Source organism: Xenopus tropicalis, chromosome 2 (assembly GCF_000004195.4).
Source record: "Xenopus tropicalis strain Nigerian chromosome 2, UCB_Xtro_10.0, whole genome shotgun sequence".
In the NCBI taxonomy this organism is placed as follows: domain Eukaryota; kingdom Metazoa; phylum Chordata; class Amphibia; order Anura; family Pipidae; genus Xenopus; species Xenopus tropicalis.
This window is the reverse complement of record NC_030678.2, coordinates 164,789,436-164,796,420: the sequence shown is the minus strand read 5'-3', so window position 1 is coordinate 164,796,420 and position 6,985 is coordinate 164,789,436. Positions and strand designations below refer to the sequence as shown.

The window sequence follows — 6,985 nt, the reverse complement described above, 5'->3', positions numbered from 1 at the left end:
CCATACCCCTATATAAGCTAATGTACATAAGGAGGGGGTGCCCTCAAAAATGTGAAAAAATATGGTCAACGTGGGTAGATGCAGAACCCTCTTAAGATTTGCAGGTCGAGGAGGATATCGGTCCCAAATCCCCCCACTTGAATGACCTACACACCCAGATACAAGGTTAAAATATAACATCAATATTTCACTAAGACCCTGAAGGGCATGCTAGTAACCAGAAACAAAGGTTGAAGGATAAATAGCTTAGGTATCAGCAAAAAAGACACTGCAATGTTATTATGGTTATGTTGTTAATATACTTTATTTACTTTCTTTCTGTACAACAAGCAATTGACAATGAAACAATATAAAGCAAACTATGTACATTTAAACTCAATAAAAAAAATTGTTAAAAAAAAATATATATATATTCTTCTTCTCAGATGCATTTGTTAGAAGATGCTGTTGTTCATCAAGAAGCCAACACAAAGGGCTGCCAACGGGACCAAGATGTTATGCAGGGGTCCAAAGATGGTATTTAGGACCCCTGTTTGTGCCCCCGTCCCTCCCCCGTTGGCAGCCAAGTTGTTTTATGGATTCGTGGATTCAGGCCTAAGGAAAGATTAATATACAATAAGCAAAGCATTTATGCCATAAATACATTCTTCTTTGAAAATGTAAACAAAGAATAAAACATGACAATAAATGCCATACTTACGTCGATCTTCTAGAGCCGCTGTTTCTCAGATGCATTTGTCAGAAGATGCTGTTGTTCATAAAGAAGCCAACACAAAGGGCTGCCAACGGGACCAAGATGTTATGCAGGGGTCCAAAGATGGTATTTAGGACCCCTGTTTGTGCCCCCGTCCCTCCCCCGTTGGCAGCCAAGTTGTTTTATGGATTCGTGGATTCAGGCCTAAGGAAAGATTAATATACAATAAGCAAAGCATTTATGCCATAAATACATTCTTCTTTGAAAATGTAAACAAAGAATAAAACATGACAATAAATGCCATACTTACGTCGATCTTCTAAAGCCGTTGTTTCTCAGATGCATTTGTCAGAAGATGCAGTTGTTCATAAAGAAGCCAACACAAAGGGCTGCCAACGGGACCAAGATGTTATGCAGGGGTCCAAAGATGGTATTTAGGACCCCTGTATGTGCCCCCGTCCCTCCCCCGTTGGCAGCCAAGTTGTTTCATGGCTTCGTGGAGTCAGGCCTACGGAAAAATTAATATACAATAAACAAAGCATTTATGCCATCAATACATTCTTCTTTGAAATGTAAACAAAGAATAAAACATGACAATAAATGCCATACTTACGTCGATCTTCTAGAGCCGCTGTTTCTCAGATGCATTTGTCAGAAGATGTAGTTGTTCATGAAGAAGCCAACACAAAGGGCTGCCAACGGGACCAAGATGTTATGCAGGAGTCCAAAGACGGTATTTAGGACCCCTGTATGTGCCCCCGTCCCTCCCCCGTTGGCAGCCAAGTTGTTTCATGGCTTCGTGGAGTCAGGCCTAAGGAAAGATAGCTCAGTGTTAGCCATGGAGTAGCTGTTTGTAATAATTCTGCAATTTGTTCATTTTTATTATTCGCATTTACAATTTTTGCCATTTCATGGTCTATTACATGCTAATTTAAAGGCCAACTACAACTATTTAATAATACCATGTTCTCCCATCACAGCTTGTTTGACTGTTCCCTAGATTTGGCTTAGTTTAGTTACCTCTGCCCTAATACAATCCAAGCCTTTATTACTGGCGGTTTTAGTTACAGAATGATTGTGTATGTGGGAAAGCCAGAGAATATTATATAAATAATAGCAGTAGTTGGTTATAGTCTATACATCAAGGGAACTATAATGAGAATGAGGGGTTCCCCTACCTCACTGCAGATGTCTCATGAGGCTCCTCTTTACACCCCTTTCATCCCAGAGCTCTGAGATGAAGGGGTGCGCAAGAAGCTGCCTCGCAGTTGGCCGTCTCTCCGCACTCTTCTGCAGGCACTCACTCACAAAAGAATGGAAGTTGTTACTCCTGGAAAAAATGAAACAGAGGCAAAATTATACTTGTTCATGTTATATTATATCTAATTTTATATAATCAGCACAGCCAAGTGCCCAGACTGGGGATAAAAAAGGCCCTGGTGTTTCAAATACACAGAAACCCAATAAATAATGACCTGTCTATGGCATCTTACAGCAGCCCCTCTGGCATTTGTCAGCCCAGTTCTGCCCTCACTCCTTTCCCATTTCCCCACCCTCTCCCCTCACTTCCTTGTCCATTTCCCCACCCTCTCCCCCTCACTTCCTTGTCCATTTCCCCACCCTCTCCCCCTCACTTCCTTCTCCATTACCCCACCCTCTCCCCTTCACTTCCTTGTCCATTTCCCCACTCTCTCCCCCTCACTTCCTTGTCCATTTCCCCACCCTCTCCCCCTCACTTTCTTGTCCATTTCCCCACCCTCTCCCCCTCACTTCCTTGTCCATTTCCCCACCCTCTCCCCCTCACTTCCTTGTCCATTTCCCCACCCTCTCCCCCTCACTTTCTTGTCCATTTCCCCACCCTCTCCCCCTCACTTTCTTGTCCGTTTCCCCACCCTCTCCCCTTCACTTCCTTGTCCATTCCCCCCCTCTCCCCCTCACTTCCTTGTCCATTTCCCCACTCTCCCCCTCACTCTCCTTCCCTGTTTCAGTGGAAATGACTCACCATTTGTCCCGTGATGATGTTGGCGCGGGACCGTGAATGACGCGCCTGATCAGTTTTGCTCTGGGAAGTTTGCAGAACGCTAGGTTAGAAGAAAACACAGCATAAGAATATGATGATTGACAAATACAACTTATGGAGGGTGATTTACTTTCATTTAAATTTTCAAGCAGTTTTGAATCCTGATAAAACTCAATTGTGTTTTTTTTCCTTGTGTTTTCAAGGAATCAGAAAGTAATATGTTATTAAAATCACGATTTTTCAAAACGTGCATTTAAAATAACATGACAATGGAAATTACGCCACTCACTGACTTACACAGGAGTCGCCAGTTTTTAGCTCATTTATTTCATTCTTGTTTTCTAGATTCTCTAAATTGCGACATTTTTTGAGCTCAAAAAATCAAATACTTATAAATTCAAATTCAAGGTTTTTATGCCTCAAACAATTGTGTAAATATTTTGTGGAAATAATGCAAATTCAAATTTTAGTAAATCAGACCCTTAGTTATTAATACTTAATATTTCATGTTACAACATAACACATACAGGCCCTCTGACCCTTCTACTAACAGTTACGCAGTATAATACACACACACTAGGGTTTACTTACGGAGATGCCCTTCAGCCATATAGATGGCCGCAATCCCCAGAGACCAGATGTCGCCCTGGATATTAAATTAAAAGGAAAAGACAAGTATTAGAGAAGAATATACACAGGGGCACATGATAATAAATCTGAGAGTCGTGTGTGTTACATGGAGTTAAAAACCCCTATAAAGTGTAAGAAGATGAAGGGACTTAGTGTCTTATATTCTTATTCCCTGCACTTTAAATGCATTTCACTCTCTTACTTCAGATTTCCCTCTCATATCACGGGAACCACATTACAGCTTTGGATTTGCTGTTATGAGAGGGGCATGTAAGTGAGTGAGCAGAACATTCCATGCAGTTCCTCTTGTGTAAGCTACATACATTTTATATAAAGGTGACATTAACTCTAAAATAAAAAGCAAGAGAGAAGACATCACAATACCTTACAATCGTGCGGAACGCTGGTGTCTCCGAAATTAGCGAGCACTTCTGGCGCCATGTATGGTAAAGGGCCAGATGTGCTACTGCTTCTTCCTCCCAGCGTGGCAAAGGTAAACTCACCTGAAATTGTATGGCAAAAGCAGGAATGTTAATGTTCATATATAAATACAACCCCAACAATAAACAACATGAAGAAAAAACATCCATTTTTTTCAGATTCTAAGCGTCACTTACAGATTTTCACGTCTGCGCTTGAAGTGATGACAATATTCTTCAAGCTGAGATCATGGAGGATTACCTCTTGCCTTTCCAGATGACACAGGCCCTGGGAAAAGAATAAAGCAAAAGTGAAAATATAAATATTTTTCATGTTTAATTAATTAGATATATCCAGAATAGCACCGAGGAGCATTGCATGTGACATACCTTTAGTATCTCCTTACAGATGTAGGAGATCCATCCAGGACCAATGGATTTCCTGGTGTTAATCAGAGACTGCACTGTTTCACCAGTACAAATCTCAGTAGAAACCTACAACACAAAGAATAAAGAATATTTGGCACATAGATTTGCGTAGGTCTGTCCTACTATTTTTTTTTGTGGCTGCAAGTGACATATAGGCAACACAAACATTCTGGGTGTGACTGCAGCATCAGGTGCTACTGAGAAGTGGTCACATGTGCTGGACCCTTGTTTATAATAAATATATTAGGTGCATAAATGTGTAACCTGTTTGAATAAATCTGTACTTACCCACAGTCCTTCGTATGGTGATGGTCTCACAGAGGCTGTATAATAAAATGCCCCATAAAAATCGCTGATGTTTCTGTGGCCCGAGATCTTCTGATGTACCTCGATTTCATTGAGGATCTTTTTCTGCTTCTAGTTTCAAGCAAAAGAAACAAAGTAAATTAAATGGACACATTTACCATTTCAGATACCCCAAACTAACTTATAGTTGTGAAGAATGACAGACTTGTAATACTCACTACATGAGAATTGCCCAATATGACTGACTCTCCCTGTTATTTTATTTCCTATATCCCATAAAGTATTCAATCGGTATATGCTACTTATTTTTACATTTACATAGTTATTAGGGGTCGGGGTATTTCATTGATTGGTGCCAAAATGGGAACACACTGATAGCTGGTTAGAAAGTTCTTCTAATGATAACCATAATGTTGGTATAACAAAAGGCTAATTAGTATCTAATTAGAGTAATCATATAAGGACACATTACCTCCACGTCCTGAATGATGGTAACGGCCACCTCCTTTCTTTGGCTGCGGAGCCATGCCTGTAACAAAAAGTAGGGAAAGAAGCTCTGTGATCATTACTAATGGAACAGTATGGGAAAGCAAACAGATATAGCGTGTGGTAATGGGAAGGTTTATTGGCAGCTTCAGAAGAACAAGAAAAACACAAATATAAGGACAACGCTAGAGGGTACAAGCAATAGGCAACATTACAGAGTCACCCAAAAGCATGAGACAAAATACACAATTTTAACAATGAGTAAAATATCTTACAACATAAATGACTCCATTGGGGTCCTCTCCTATAGGCTCCCCTAATTTAAGGAATCTTCCGGGTTCCTAAAAAATAAAATAGTATTTGAAAGCACAATAACTACAATATTAAACTAATATAATGCAGTTGCACCTTTCCAACATGAGGGAAGCACAGGAGGTGTAGGAGGAAACTGGGAAATGGAGGGGAGAACAAGGGCTGGAATATTTAAGTATCCATGACAGTTGTGCTACTGCATCATTTAATGTTCCAAAATCCAATTTTACAGCTGCTTACTGGGAATCTGTCCGCAAGTGAGGGTGTTTCATGCTCCTGGGGAAGAAAAAAAAGTTTAATCAGATCAACGTATTTTGTGGAACTGCTAAAATTTTCCTTGAAGGACAAGGAAATGTTAATTTACTGGGTGGCACCAATGTTAGTTAATGCAGCCAAGCTCACATATTGACCTGAGAAATCATCTGTATAAACAATCCCGTCTCCCCCCAAGCTGAAGAATTAGACTTTGAGATAAGAGTAGCTTATTATACAGAAGGATAAAAATACAGGCCCTTGAAATATAAACTGATAAAAATGATTAATTAGATCTTTCTGCTCAAACTTCATTAAAGGCTTTGTGGCTCACCTTGGTGATCTGAGCATCCACTTGCTCTGCCTCAGGGACTTCAGGCTGGCAGATGGTAGTGCCAGATTCCTGGGGTGTCTCCTATTTAGGAGAAAGAAAAAAATGATTGTTAGATGAACTGAACCCTTGATCTTAAAAAGAACTGCAACACCCAAACTTTTATGTGTGTGCCCATAAATAAGGGGAGAAAGCAGAGCTGTGGAGCTGGGTAGGGGGTTGTTATGTTTGGCTGTGTCCTTCATACTGGGTTTCATATTCAGTTTTAGAAAGTATTTTGGGATTTTGACATATGATTTCTTCTTACCTGGCAGGATTCAGGAGTGGGGAGCTCTGGAGTCTCCTGGTTATGAAAGGGAAAGAAAAACATGTTGAACATTGTATTATTTCTGTTGTAAAGAAGCTAAAATACAATGATGCATAAAATATACTTTATTTGCCCCTTCCCTCCCTCTCGTATGCTTACCTGGCAGATGTTAGTGCCCGACTCCATGGTTTCCTCTGGTGTTTCCTCCTAAAAGAGATAAAAGTTCATTAACTGATTAACTACTTGATGAACCCTCTGTATAAACAAACCAATCTCTTCCCTATGCTAAACCATTAGGCTTTGAGATAAGAGCAGCTCATTATACAAAAGGATTGTAAAAGAGGTATACTTCCCCTTTAAATGTTTATTGGTAAAGATTTTGTAATATCTCTGCTTAAATCTAATTAAATACCTGAAGGTGTTCCGCGCTCATATGCATCAGAGCCTCCTCTCTGATGCATCGCTCGTACCAGGAATTGTACTCCCAGTCCAATTCCTAGTAAAAAGGAGATACAATTTGTTGTTATATAAATATAAATCTCTAGTTTGAAAAAGAAAGCCCTTAAAGACAGAATTAGCCCACTGCTCAGGCTCATATGATTTCTCCTTACCTGGCAGGTTTCAGGAGTGGGGAGCTCTGGAGTCTCCTGGTTAAGGAAGGAAAAGAAAAACATGTTGAACATTGTATTATTTCTGTTGTAAAGAAGCTAAAATAAAATGTTGCATAAAATATACAGTGATTTTTATTTGCCCCTTCTCTCCCTCTCTTATTTGCCCCTTCTCTCCCTCTCTTATGCTT

The 6,985-nt window shown here is 40.0% G+C and overlaps 1 long non-coding RNA gene across 1 annotated transcript; it reads right to left on the bottom strand.

Annotated features, from left to right (window-relative positions):
- Positions 1–279: 279 nt before the first annotated feature.
- LOC116408904 lies at positions 280–2,232 on the bottom strand. The gene is made up of 2 exons (XR_004221408.1): positions 1,005–2,232; positions 280–898 (listed from the first exon to the last, which is right to left on the bottom strand). It is a non-coding gene; the product is annotated as an uncharacterized LOC116408904 (long non-coding RNA).
- Between the last annotated feature and the right edge of the window lie 4,753 nt (positions 2,233–6,985).